Genomic DNA, 11717 nt, shown 5'->3' on the forward strand with positions numbered 1-11717 from the left:
GGGGGTGGTGAAGGGAGGGCCCCCATTGGTAGAAAAAAACCCGCAACTCCTTGGGGTTTTCCTGCACTTGGAAGAAGAAGTAGAAAAAGGAAGAAATATAGTGATAATTTGATTCTTCGTCGTCGTACTAAATAGTAGAGAAAATAGAAATTGTTTCTTCGTCTTTACAAGAAAAAGGAGTAATTAACTGTGACGCGTTCACTAAAAAAAAATCCTTTTGTAGCGAATCATTTATTAAGAAAAATAAAGAAGCTTAACACAAAAGCGGAAAAAGATATAATATTAACTTGGTCCAGAGCATCTACCATTATACCTACAATGATTGGCCATACCATTGCTATCCATAATGGAAAAGAACATTTACCTATTTATATAACAGATCGTATGGTAGGCCATAAATTAGGAGAATTTTCACCTACTCTAAACTTCCGAGGACATGCGAAAAATGATAATAGATCTCGTCGTTAACGTTAATTTGAACATCCATTTTTAAATAGTAATGCATAAAGAAATATTACAAAATTGAATTCTTAGTAAAATGAAGTTCAACTCATTTCTTTTAGAATTCATTAAATGAATTCAATAATTCATAATAATAATAAAATTCTTTTTTAATGAAGAATTCAATCAATTCAATATTTTATTGATTTGTCAAAATAGACTCTTATGATAAAGAAGAACCTCTATACAGAAGCCTTGTCTTTTGGTCAAATCAAAAAAAAAGGTTCATGTCTATTTTATTTACAACACACAGTACAAATAGTAATTGATGTGATTTGTACATAAATAAAACATTATGATACTTGAATTTCTATTTGAATTTTCTATTTGCTTTAGTTGAATATCTTCTTTTATTCGATTTTTTGAATTGTTTATTTTACAATAGTCGATGATAGTCACAATAGAAATTTCAACGAACTTAGTCAATGAGCTATAATGAGTTATAAAGATCTATCTATAGATAAAAAATACACAAATAAGAAATATCATTTTATGTAAGGAGTATGTTGATTATATAAAAAGTAAGAGGCAACAATTTTTTTCGTTTACCATGGGGAAGGACACTATCGCCAACATAATAACCTATATACGAAATGCTGACATGAATAAAAAAGGAATGGTTCAATTACCTTTTACTAACATTACAGAAAAAACTGTAAAAATACTTTTACGAGAGGGTTTTGTTGAAAACATCAGAAAACATAGAGAAAACGACAAATATTTTTTAGTTTTAACTCTACGGTATCGAAGAAATAGAAAAGAATCATATAAAAGTTTTTTCAATTTAAAACGAATAAGTACACCTGGTCTACGAATATATTACAATTATCAACAAATCCCTCGAATTTTAGGAGGCATGGGGATTGTCATTCTTTCAACTTCTAGAGGTATAATGACAGATCGAGAGGCTCGATTAGAAAAAATCGGCGGCGAAGTTTTATGTTATATATGGTAATCTTTCTAATATCCGAATTCGATGAGAAACTTGTATCCATTTCATTTATGTAAAAAAAAAAAAGAGAGATAAAACGCAAGTTTCTAATAGAACTTCATCCCTCATAGATAGAAATATATCTATTTTTTTTAGATAGATATATTTATTGATGAATGTAAGAAGGGATTTCACTGGAATTGTAAAAAAAAGGGAAATTCACGAAGATTTAATTACTAAATGAATAACTTATCCATAAATTATTTGCCCGGGGTTTAAGGTTTATATACAATTAATGCAAATTGGATTTTTATTTCTATTCTAGAATATGTTTCCAATACTTTTTCTGGACATACGATAAGAAAATAAAAAAGAGAAGTCACTCAATTGAATTAGGATGTTTTTTAATCTCAACTTTATTTTCTATTTTATTGAGAAAGCCACTAATAGACGTTCAAATAGACGTTCAAAATGTAAGGAACCTTTATTTTCTTCCACAATTTTGGATTAACTAATTAAGGAATGTAAAATATGAAAATAAACGCCTCGGTTCGTAAAATTTGTGAAAAATGTCGATTGATTCGAAGACGAGGACGAATTATAGTAATTTGTTTCAATCCAAAACATAAACAAAGACAAGGATAATATTTGAACAAACAGAAGCTTTCTAAAAAAATAGACTAGATAAAAAAAGAGAGAAAATTATAAAATTATCTAGAATATATATTATTCTATGAAAATGAAAAATCCATTTTTTAAATATTATTGATATTTCAACTTTTAACTTTGATTTCAAAAATTGTATTTGATATTAATCAAAAGCAAATAAAAAGAATATAGAAAAAATCGAATATCAAATTCGAAAAGAATTGGAAAAGGATCCGTTTTTGACATGAAATGGATATCTCCATACCCTAGATCTATCTTATTTTTTTTTTTTTAATGAAATATTGTATTGAAATAATCGAATATGGCAAAATCTATACCTAAAAAAGGTTCACGTAAAAATGTACGTATTGGTTCGCGTAATTATACTCGTAAAATACCAAAGGGAATTATTCATGTTCAAGCTAGTTTCAACAATACTATTGTGACTATTACAGATGTACGAGGTCGGGTGATTTCTTGGTCCTCCGCGGGTACTTGTGGATTCAAGGGTACACGAAGGGGAACACCTTTTGCCGCTCAAACTGCAGCAGGAAATGCTATTCGAACAGTATCGGATCAAGGCATGCAACGAGCAGAAATCATGATAAAAGGGCCTGGCCTCGGAAGAGATGCAGCATTAAGAGCTATTCGTAGAAGTGGTATACTATTAAATTTTATACGAGATGTAACTCCTATGCCACATAATGGATGTAGGTCTCCTAAAAAAAGACGTGTATAAAACTAAAAATAAACATTAAAAATAGTTCAAGAGAAAAAAACAAGTCAAGAGTTTTATCAAAATAATTACTATGGTTCAAGAGAAATTAAGAGTCTCTACTCGGACACTACAATGGAAATGTGTTGAATCACGAATAGACAGTAAGCGTCTTTATTATGGACGCTTTATTCTGTCCCCACTTATGAAAGGTCAAGCCGATACAATAGGCATTGCAATCCGAAGAATTTTACTCGGAGAAATAGAGGGAACATGTATCACACGTGTAAAATCAGAGAAAATACCACATGAATATTCTACCATAATAGGTATTGAAGAATCAGTACATGAAATTTTCATGAATTTGAAAAAAATTGTATTGAAAAGTAATATGTATGGAACACAGGACGCATGGATTTCTTTCAAAGGTCCTGGATATATAACCGCTCAAGACATCATTTTACCACCCTCGGTGGAAATCGTTGATAATAGACAACATATAGCCAACGTAACAGAACCTGTTAATTTGTGTATTGAATTAAAAATTGAGAGAAATCGTGGGTATCGTATAAAAACATTAAAAAACTTTCAAGACGGAAGTTATGATATAGATGCTAGATTCATGCCTGTTCGAAATGTAAATTATAGTATTCATTCTTATGTCAATGGGAATGAAAAACAAGAAATACTTTTTCTGGAGATATGGACAAACGGAAGTTTAACTCCTAAGGAAGCCCTTTATGAAGCCTCCCAAAATTTGATTGATTTATTTCTTCCCTTTTTACACGCAGAAGAAGATAACTTTCATTTAGAAAAAAATCAAGACAAAGTGACTTTGCCCCTTTTTACTTTTCATGATATATTGGTTAAAGATAAACTAAGGAAAAATAAAAAAGAAATAGCATTGAAATCTATTTTTATTGACCAATTAGAATTACCTCCCAGGATCTATAATTGTCTCAAAAGATCCAATATTCATACATTATTAGAACTTTTGAATAACAGTCAAGAAGACCTTCTGAAATTTGAACATTTTCGCGTAGAAGATGGAAAATCTATATTGGACATTTTAAAAATACAAAAGTATTTTGCATAAAATTGAAATCTATTGACATAGGATTTTTTCAAATTGATTTTTTTTCTAAACTCAAAATGAAAGGTCAAAATATGTAATTTAAATATTTAGAACAAATCCTAATGGTCAGAATATATCTAAAAAGGAATAGATGTATCTAGGGATTAGTAGGTTCAGAAAGAATTCTCCCTAGATATACAATACAGATGTCATGATATTTTATTTCAAAATGAATTCAAAATGAAACCAATCTTATAATTTTAAAAAAGACCTAACGTTAGGGATTTCTCAATAGGTAATGTTGCTCCAATACCTAACCAAAGGGCAACTACAGTACCAATCAAAAAGATGGTAGTTGCTACTGGGCGGCGAAATGGATTTTGGAATTTATTAACATTCTCCAAAAAGGGTACTGTTAATAATCCCGTAGGTACCGAAACCATTAAAAGAACGCCCAATAACTTATTGGGCACTGTACGAAGTATTTGAAATACGGGAAAAAAATACCATTCAGGTAGTATTTCCAAAGGAGTTGCAAAAGGATCCGCAGGTTCCCCAATCATGGATGGTTCTAGAACCGCTAAGCCTACGTTACAGGCAATAGTACCTAGAATTACTACTGGAAAAATATATAAAAGATCGTTAGGCCATGCGGGTTCTCCATAATAATTATGACCCATTCCCTTAGCCAATTTAGCTCTTAATACAGGATCATTCAAGTCAGGTTTTTTTGTTATTGGGATAGGTGAATTCTTATAGATCCATCCTCCAAAAGAACCGGATATGATAATTTTTCATCATCCGGCTCGAGCACTAATCAAATTTTTCTTCAACTGTATCTATAGAATAAACTAGAAAAAAATGTATGTGTTATCCACACATATATGAAGATTCTAAATAATAAAAGAAACTTGATTCTATTCTCTTTTTCCAAAGTTACCATTTTTTATTGAAAAAAAAATTAAGTTCTTTTTAAGTAAATTTTAGTAAACGCTCAATACCCGAGTAGACTTTTCAAGTTGATAATGCTTTCTGGGTGATCTCAAACTTTGCAATTGTTATCCTATCAAAAAAAAATCTTGATACTTTTTATGTACAAAGAATTTACTTGTTACTAATATAACCTAACTTGCGTTGTTCTTTAGATCTACTTTGTTCACTCCAATAGTATCAGAAATCAAATCAATGCATAGGAAATGAATGCGTTGTCATACTATATAGAATTCAGACTATATCACATCACTTCTTTTACTGGATCTTATGGAGCCTGTTGATGCAGAATAAAATCGAGTCTGATCATAGAAAAGATTCTCTTCAAGTAAAACCAGCCTACCCTCTCTGTAAGAGCCTTGCTTGGTGGTTGGAAAAAAGACACATTTAATTGTAAATTATAATGTGGCAGATAAGATAAAGTCATATATCTGCGCGGCCAAATAAATAGTTCAAGTCACACACTCCCATAATCCATTTTTTTTGGAGAATTCCCTTCAACTATTTTTGTATGTAAAAAAAATTCAATTTTTGTTAAGTTGAAGAAAAATATCTAAATACATGTTTTATTTTGTTTTATAATCCATAATTGTAGCAATGAAAAAAAATCCTCCCCAAAATACAAAATGATAATGAAGTGATTACAAATATCTATGACCCATATTCACTATAAAGGACCAGAAATGCCTTGCTTACGTATCATTGAAAAGTGCATTAACATAAATACAGCAGTAAGAAGAGGTAATACAAAAGTATGCAAACTATAAAAACGAGTTAAGGTAGATTGGCCCACACTGGAACTTCCGCGTAATAATTCTACCAAAGACGATCCTATTACAGGAATAGCTTCGGGTACGCCTGTTACTATTTTTACTGCCCAATAACCAATTTGATCCCAAGGTAAGGAATAACCAGTTACACACCAAAAGATGCAGTTAATACAGCCAAAACTACACCCGTAACCCAAGTTAATTCGCGAGGTTTTTTAAAACCACCTGTAAGATACACACGAAATACGTGTAGAATCATCATTAAGACCATCATACTTGCCGACCATCGATGAACTGATCGGATTAACCAACCAAAATTAGCTTCAGTCATTATATATTGAACAGAAGCAAAAGCTTCAGTAACGGTTGGGCGATAATAAAAAGTCATAGCAAATCCTGTTGCTACTTGGACTAAAAAACAAGTAAGTGTAATTCCCCCTAAACAATAAAATATGTTCACATGAGGCGGAACATATTTACTGGTTATATCATCGGCAATCGCCTGAATTTCAAGACGTTCTTCGAACCAATCATAAACTTTATTGAGATAGGTAACCCAAAGGAACCCCCCCAGAGAACCGTATATGCGAATTTCATCTCGTACGGCTCAAACAAAAATACCCAAATATTGATTGTAACAAAAACAGATATCCGTAATAGAAAGTTTGAAACTGCTTTATTTAATCCTATGATTCTAATTTTCTCTTACGATAAAAAAGAAATAAAAATCCGAAAGCTATTCTTTTTTGTTATAATGCCAAAATATCAAGTCGGCGCACCCGTCTTTATCGTGATCTTTTAAGGCCTCTTGAATATTCTTTACTTCTTTTTATTTGTATAATGTGAATTTACTGCTGTCTTCTTTATTCTTGAATTTTTATTATTGATAAGGATTCTCTTGTTAGGACCATATGAATGAATAAAAAAAACCTCAGATTCATACTAGAACCACGATGATTCAAAACAATTTTTAATCGAAGTCCAAAAATTCCCTGAGTAAGAATTGCTGGATCATCACTTCTTCAATGAATAGATAAAATATAATGAAAAAATTCAAGGAAAGGTTTGTCCTTTGCTCAAAATAAAGACAAACTGGAGAAGCTTGAAAGAATCAAAATTTTTCAATATATTTTTAGAACTCTTTGAAAAGGTTTTTAAATCCAGTTGCGAGGTCTAAATATTTAGTATGAATCATAGTATTAAGATTTTTAGAATCTATTTTCTATATTCCGTGCTCCAGATACTAGATTAAATATCTGACGGAATAAAACCATCTATATCAAGATGACAGACCCATTTTATGTTCTGTACTTTCAATAGGACCAATTAAAACAAGTCACACACTCATATTCCGGAAATACAGAAACAAAGAAATTCTACGATCAAACTACCACATCAACATGGAATAGACTAAGAAACAATAAGAAACCTAAAGGCTTCACTTTCTATAAACTAATTACTCGATTCTTGTGAATCTAATTGATAGAAATTCCGTCCAATAAAATGGACGAATTATAAATCTCCAAAATAATAGATAGAAATATCGCAAATAGAGCCATTGCAACACCCATCAAAGGAGTAGTTCCCCACCCCGGGGCTACTTTACCATATTCTGAATTTAAAGGTTTCAATAAATTCCCTACAACAGTTCGTCTTGGACCAGATCTAGAATTATCCTCAACGGTTTGCGTAGCCATAAATACTCTTTTTTATTCATTTAGATCTGTTGACTTTGTATACCATTCCGCTGTAAATATAAGGATCTTATCCTATAGATCTATTGTGATCTGGAAACTTTAGAATTAAAATAATGGAAACAGCAACTCTAATTGCCATCTCTATATCTGGTTTACTTGTAAGTTTTACTGGGTATGCCTTATATACTGCCTTTGGGCAACCCTCCCAACAACTAAGAGATCCATTTGAAGAACATGGGGACTAGTTGAAGTAATGCGCCCTCCCTATTGGGGGCTCATTACTTCAATTAAGATAATAAAAAATTATTTGACCTTTTTCGTCGGAACTTTAGGAGGTTCTCTAAAAAAAATCGCGAAAAAAATAATTCCTAAAGTTGAGACTAAGAGGAATGTATAAACCAAAGCTTCCATAAATTTAATCGTGGTTTACAATTATAGCTTTCATACCTGTTTCTTGGGGTGGGGCTCTTTTCGAAAAGAAAAAAAAGAATAAATGCAATGATTCCAATCAAGATTTATCTAGTTCTTTATATGAAATTCAAAATTATAAAAAAGTAGAAAAGAACAAAAGAATGTTATACTACCTGTCTTCTTGTAGTTGGATCTCCAAGTTTTTGGAATGCTCCAAATTCTACTTGAGCATCTAAATCTGGGTCGATACCAGCAAAAACATCTCTGAACAAAGTTCTAGAACCATGCCAAATGTGCCCGAAAAAGAATAGCAGAGCAAATGAAGCATGCCCAAAAGTAAACCAACCCCTTGGACTGCTACGAAAAACACCATCTGATTTCAAAGTAGCACGATCTAATTCAAAAATTTCCCCCAATTGAGCACGTCTAGCATATTTTTTCACAGTAGCGGGATCACTATAACTTACTCCATTAAGCTCACCACCATAGAACTCAACAGTTACACCTACTTGTTCGACACTATATTTCGATTCTGCTCTTCGAAAAGGAACATCGGCTCTAACAATTCCGTCCCCATCTACTAAAACAACTGGAAATGTTTCAAAAAAAGTAGGCATACGACGTACAAAAAGCTCATGTCCTTCTTTATCTCGAAAAATGGGATGTCCTAACCAACCGACGGCTATTCCATCTCCATTGTCCATTGAACCAGCTCTAAATAACCCCCCTTTTGCTGGATTATTTCCGATGTAATCATAAAAAGCTAATTTTTCAGGAATTTTAGACCAAGCTTCTGATAAATTTTGATTTTCGGCTAGCCCAGCACCAACTCTTCGATATATTTCTTGCTGGAAGTATCCCTGATCCCATTGATACCGAGTAGGACCAAATAATTCAATGGGGGTTGTTGCTGAACCATACCACATAGTTCCAGCAACGACAAAAGCTGCAAAAAAGACAGCAGCAATACTGCTAGAAAGGACAGTTTCAATATTTCCCATACGTAATCCTTTATACAGACGTTGGGGTGGACGCACACTAAGATGGAAAAGACCCGCTAATATGCCCAACGTTCCTGCCGCAATATGATGAGAAGCTATCCCCCCCGGAACAAAAGGATCAAAACCTTCCACACCCCACGCGGGATTTACGGATTGTATCCTTCCAGTTAGTCCATAAGGATCAGACACCCATATTCCGGGACCATACAATCCTGTTACATGAAATGCGCCAAAACCAAAACAAGCCACCCCTGCAAGAAATAAATGAATTCCAAAAATTTTTGGCAAATCCAAAGAAGGTTTTCCAGTACGTTCATCACAAAAGATTTCTAGATCCCAATAAACCCAATGCCAAATAGCCGCTAAAAAGCACAAGCCTGAAAACACTATATGTGCTCCGGCCACACCTTCGTAACTCCAAATACCCGGATTCGTTATAGCCCCTCCTGTGATATTCCAACCGCCCCACGAATTAGTTATTCCTAAACGAGTCATGAAAGGTATAACGAACATACCCTGTCTCCACATTGGATCAAGAACAGGATCAGAGGGATCAAAAACTGCTAATTCATATAGAGCCATCGAACCGGCCCAACCAGCAACTAGAGCTGTGTGCATTATATGAACAGAAAGCAAACGGCCCGGATCATTTAAAACAACAGTATGAACACGATACCAAGGTAAACCCATGAAAAAATACCCCTTCAACAAAAAATAGACACTATGTAACTTTATTGCACTGGAAAAAAATGAATATAGCCTTTCAGTAGATTCTCTTGGAAAATGGAACAATCATATTTGTCGAAATCAAAGAAACAGATTTATTCTATACCGGATAAGTAACAATACGCAATGGTGGGGAGACGAAAGGGGTTGACAACTTTCTCTATGACTATTTAAATAAGTAAATGCAGACATATTCGCTTATCACCCCAATGACCCATTTATAACAACTCGACTTTATTTAGTCTTCTTTTTTATAAAAAAAAGCAATATTAATATAAAATCAAGTAAATCTTTTTTAACACGATAAGCTAATTCTTACGTTTCCACACTAAAGTGAGATATATGACTTTATTATTTGTCCATTTTATGCCCATTGGTGTTCCAAGAGTACCCTTTCGAACCCCCGGGGATAAAGATGCATCTTGGGTTGATATATAGTGCGACTTGTCAGATATAGTAGGTTATATGGGATTTACCCGTTTTCTCCCCCGATCGAGATATCCCCGCTTTCACCCCCAAAAGAGAATGATGAAATCATAAAGATAAAAAAATGGGGAGCGTGAAGTGTAATGAAGTACTATTCTATCGATTTTTTCATTTTTAGATAAAATTTCCAGATTATTACTCGAAATTATGAATAATTTATGGTTGGCTTAATTGGACCAATAAAATCAAGTACCCAGGCTCTGTGTAGAAAAAACCAATTGGTAATATTTCTACGATCACTACTTCTATCATATCTATATATTGTATTTTACAAAAAACATTAATAAATTCAGAAAAGGAAGAAGTTCTAACAAAAATACATAGTTTTGGACTATTTGTTCTATATGTGCAAATCCAAATCGGGCAGATCTTTACTCAGAGTAGAAAAGAAACCTAAAAGAATTGAAAAAGTCCATTCAGAAACAAGAAAATTACATTGTGATTCGGCTTCGATCTCGATGAAAGCAATACATCAATGAGAAGATAGTTCACTAAATTAAGTATATTCTTCTTTTTTTTTAGTTCGAAGAAATCCATTAGAAAAAGAGAAAGATTAAAATCGACACATTGATTCCTTTTTTGCTTATATAATTTTTGATGAACTGTATGCATCAAAAGGTGCATGTACGGCTTTTAAGGAAAAAATGGAATCCTAATCAATCGACTTTATCGAGAAAGATTACTTTTTTTAGGTCAAGATGTTGATAGTGAAATATCGAATCAACTTATTAGTATTATGATATATCTGAGCATAGAGAAAGAGAATAAAGAATTGTCTCTGTTTATAAACTCTCCGGGGGGGTGGGTAATACCTGGAATAGCTATTTATGATACTATGCAATTTGTACAACCAGATGTACAGACAGTATGTCTGGGATTAGCTGCTTCAATGGGATCCTTTCTTTTGGCAGGAGGCACAATTACCAAACGTCTTGCATTTCCTCACGCTTGGCGCCAATGATTCTTTTCTTTGAGAATATATAGAATAGATATCTATCTATATATACTATACCTTCGCCATAAAAACCAAAGTAATAATAGCATGGTATTTTGAATTCCATATGCAATTTTTTTGAATCATTTAATTATATATAGAAAGAGTAGTATGAAAAAGAGGGTATTTTCCATTTTATCTGATCTATAAGAAACCTAGTTTCATTTTAGTAGTGTCGCATACTTTTTTGTTTTTTTTCATACCAGAAAGCTTGTAACAATTTTTATTTGAATCAGAAGAAAACTTAATATATGAAAAAAAAAAGAAACTTTTGGATTGTTGAATACCAAAATGATATAAAAAACAACGGAACCATCGTAGTATTTAAAAATAGATTCAAAAAGAAAGTTGGTTATTCTATTGTTTATTATTTAAGGATCCGGATCCAAAAGACCTAGTAGATTTTGTACTTCTTTTTTCTTTGATAGAAAAAAAGAAATTTGTAAATGTAGAAACAAAATTCATCGAAGAAAATACTCTACTCTATCCATAGAGGAAAAAATGAATTGCATAAGTACAAAAGCCGTATGCATCAATACGCAGAAAATGCTTGTACGGTTATTGAATATACTTTTTGCCCTTTATCTTATTTGTCTTTGTCCCTTTTCTGTTACCTTTATTTTGGGAATAAAGACAATCTTTAGCAATCTACCAATATAGTAAAAAGAATTCTAAAAAGATTTATCAAGATAAGGGAAATACTACTTAAGTGATATAATCAGGGTAATGATCCACCAACCTGCTAGTTCTTTTTATGAGGCACAAGCGGGAG

Source organism: Vigna unguiculata, unplaced genomic scaffold (assembly GCF_037176805.1).
Source record: "Vigna unguiculata cultivar grain cowpea cultivar isolate G323 ecotype 2 unplaced genomic scaffold, ASM3717680v1 ptg000133l, whole genome shotgun sequence".
Lineage (NCBI taxonomy): Eukaryota > Viridiplantae > Streptophyta > Magnoliopsida > Fabales > Fabaceae > Vigna > Vigna unguiculata.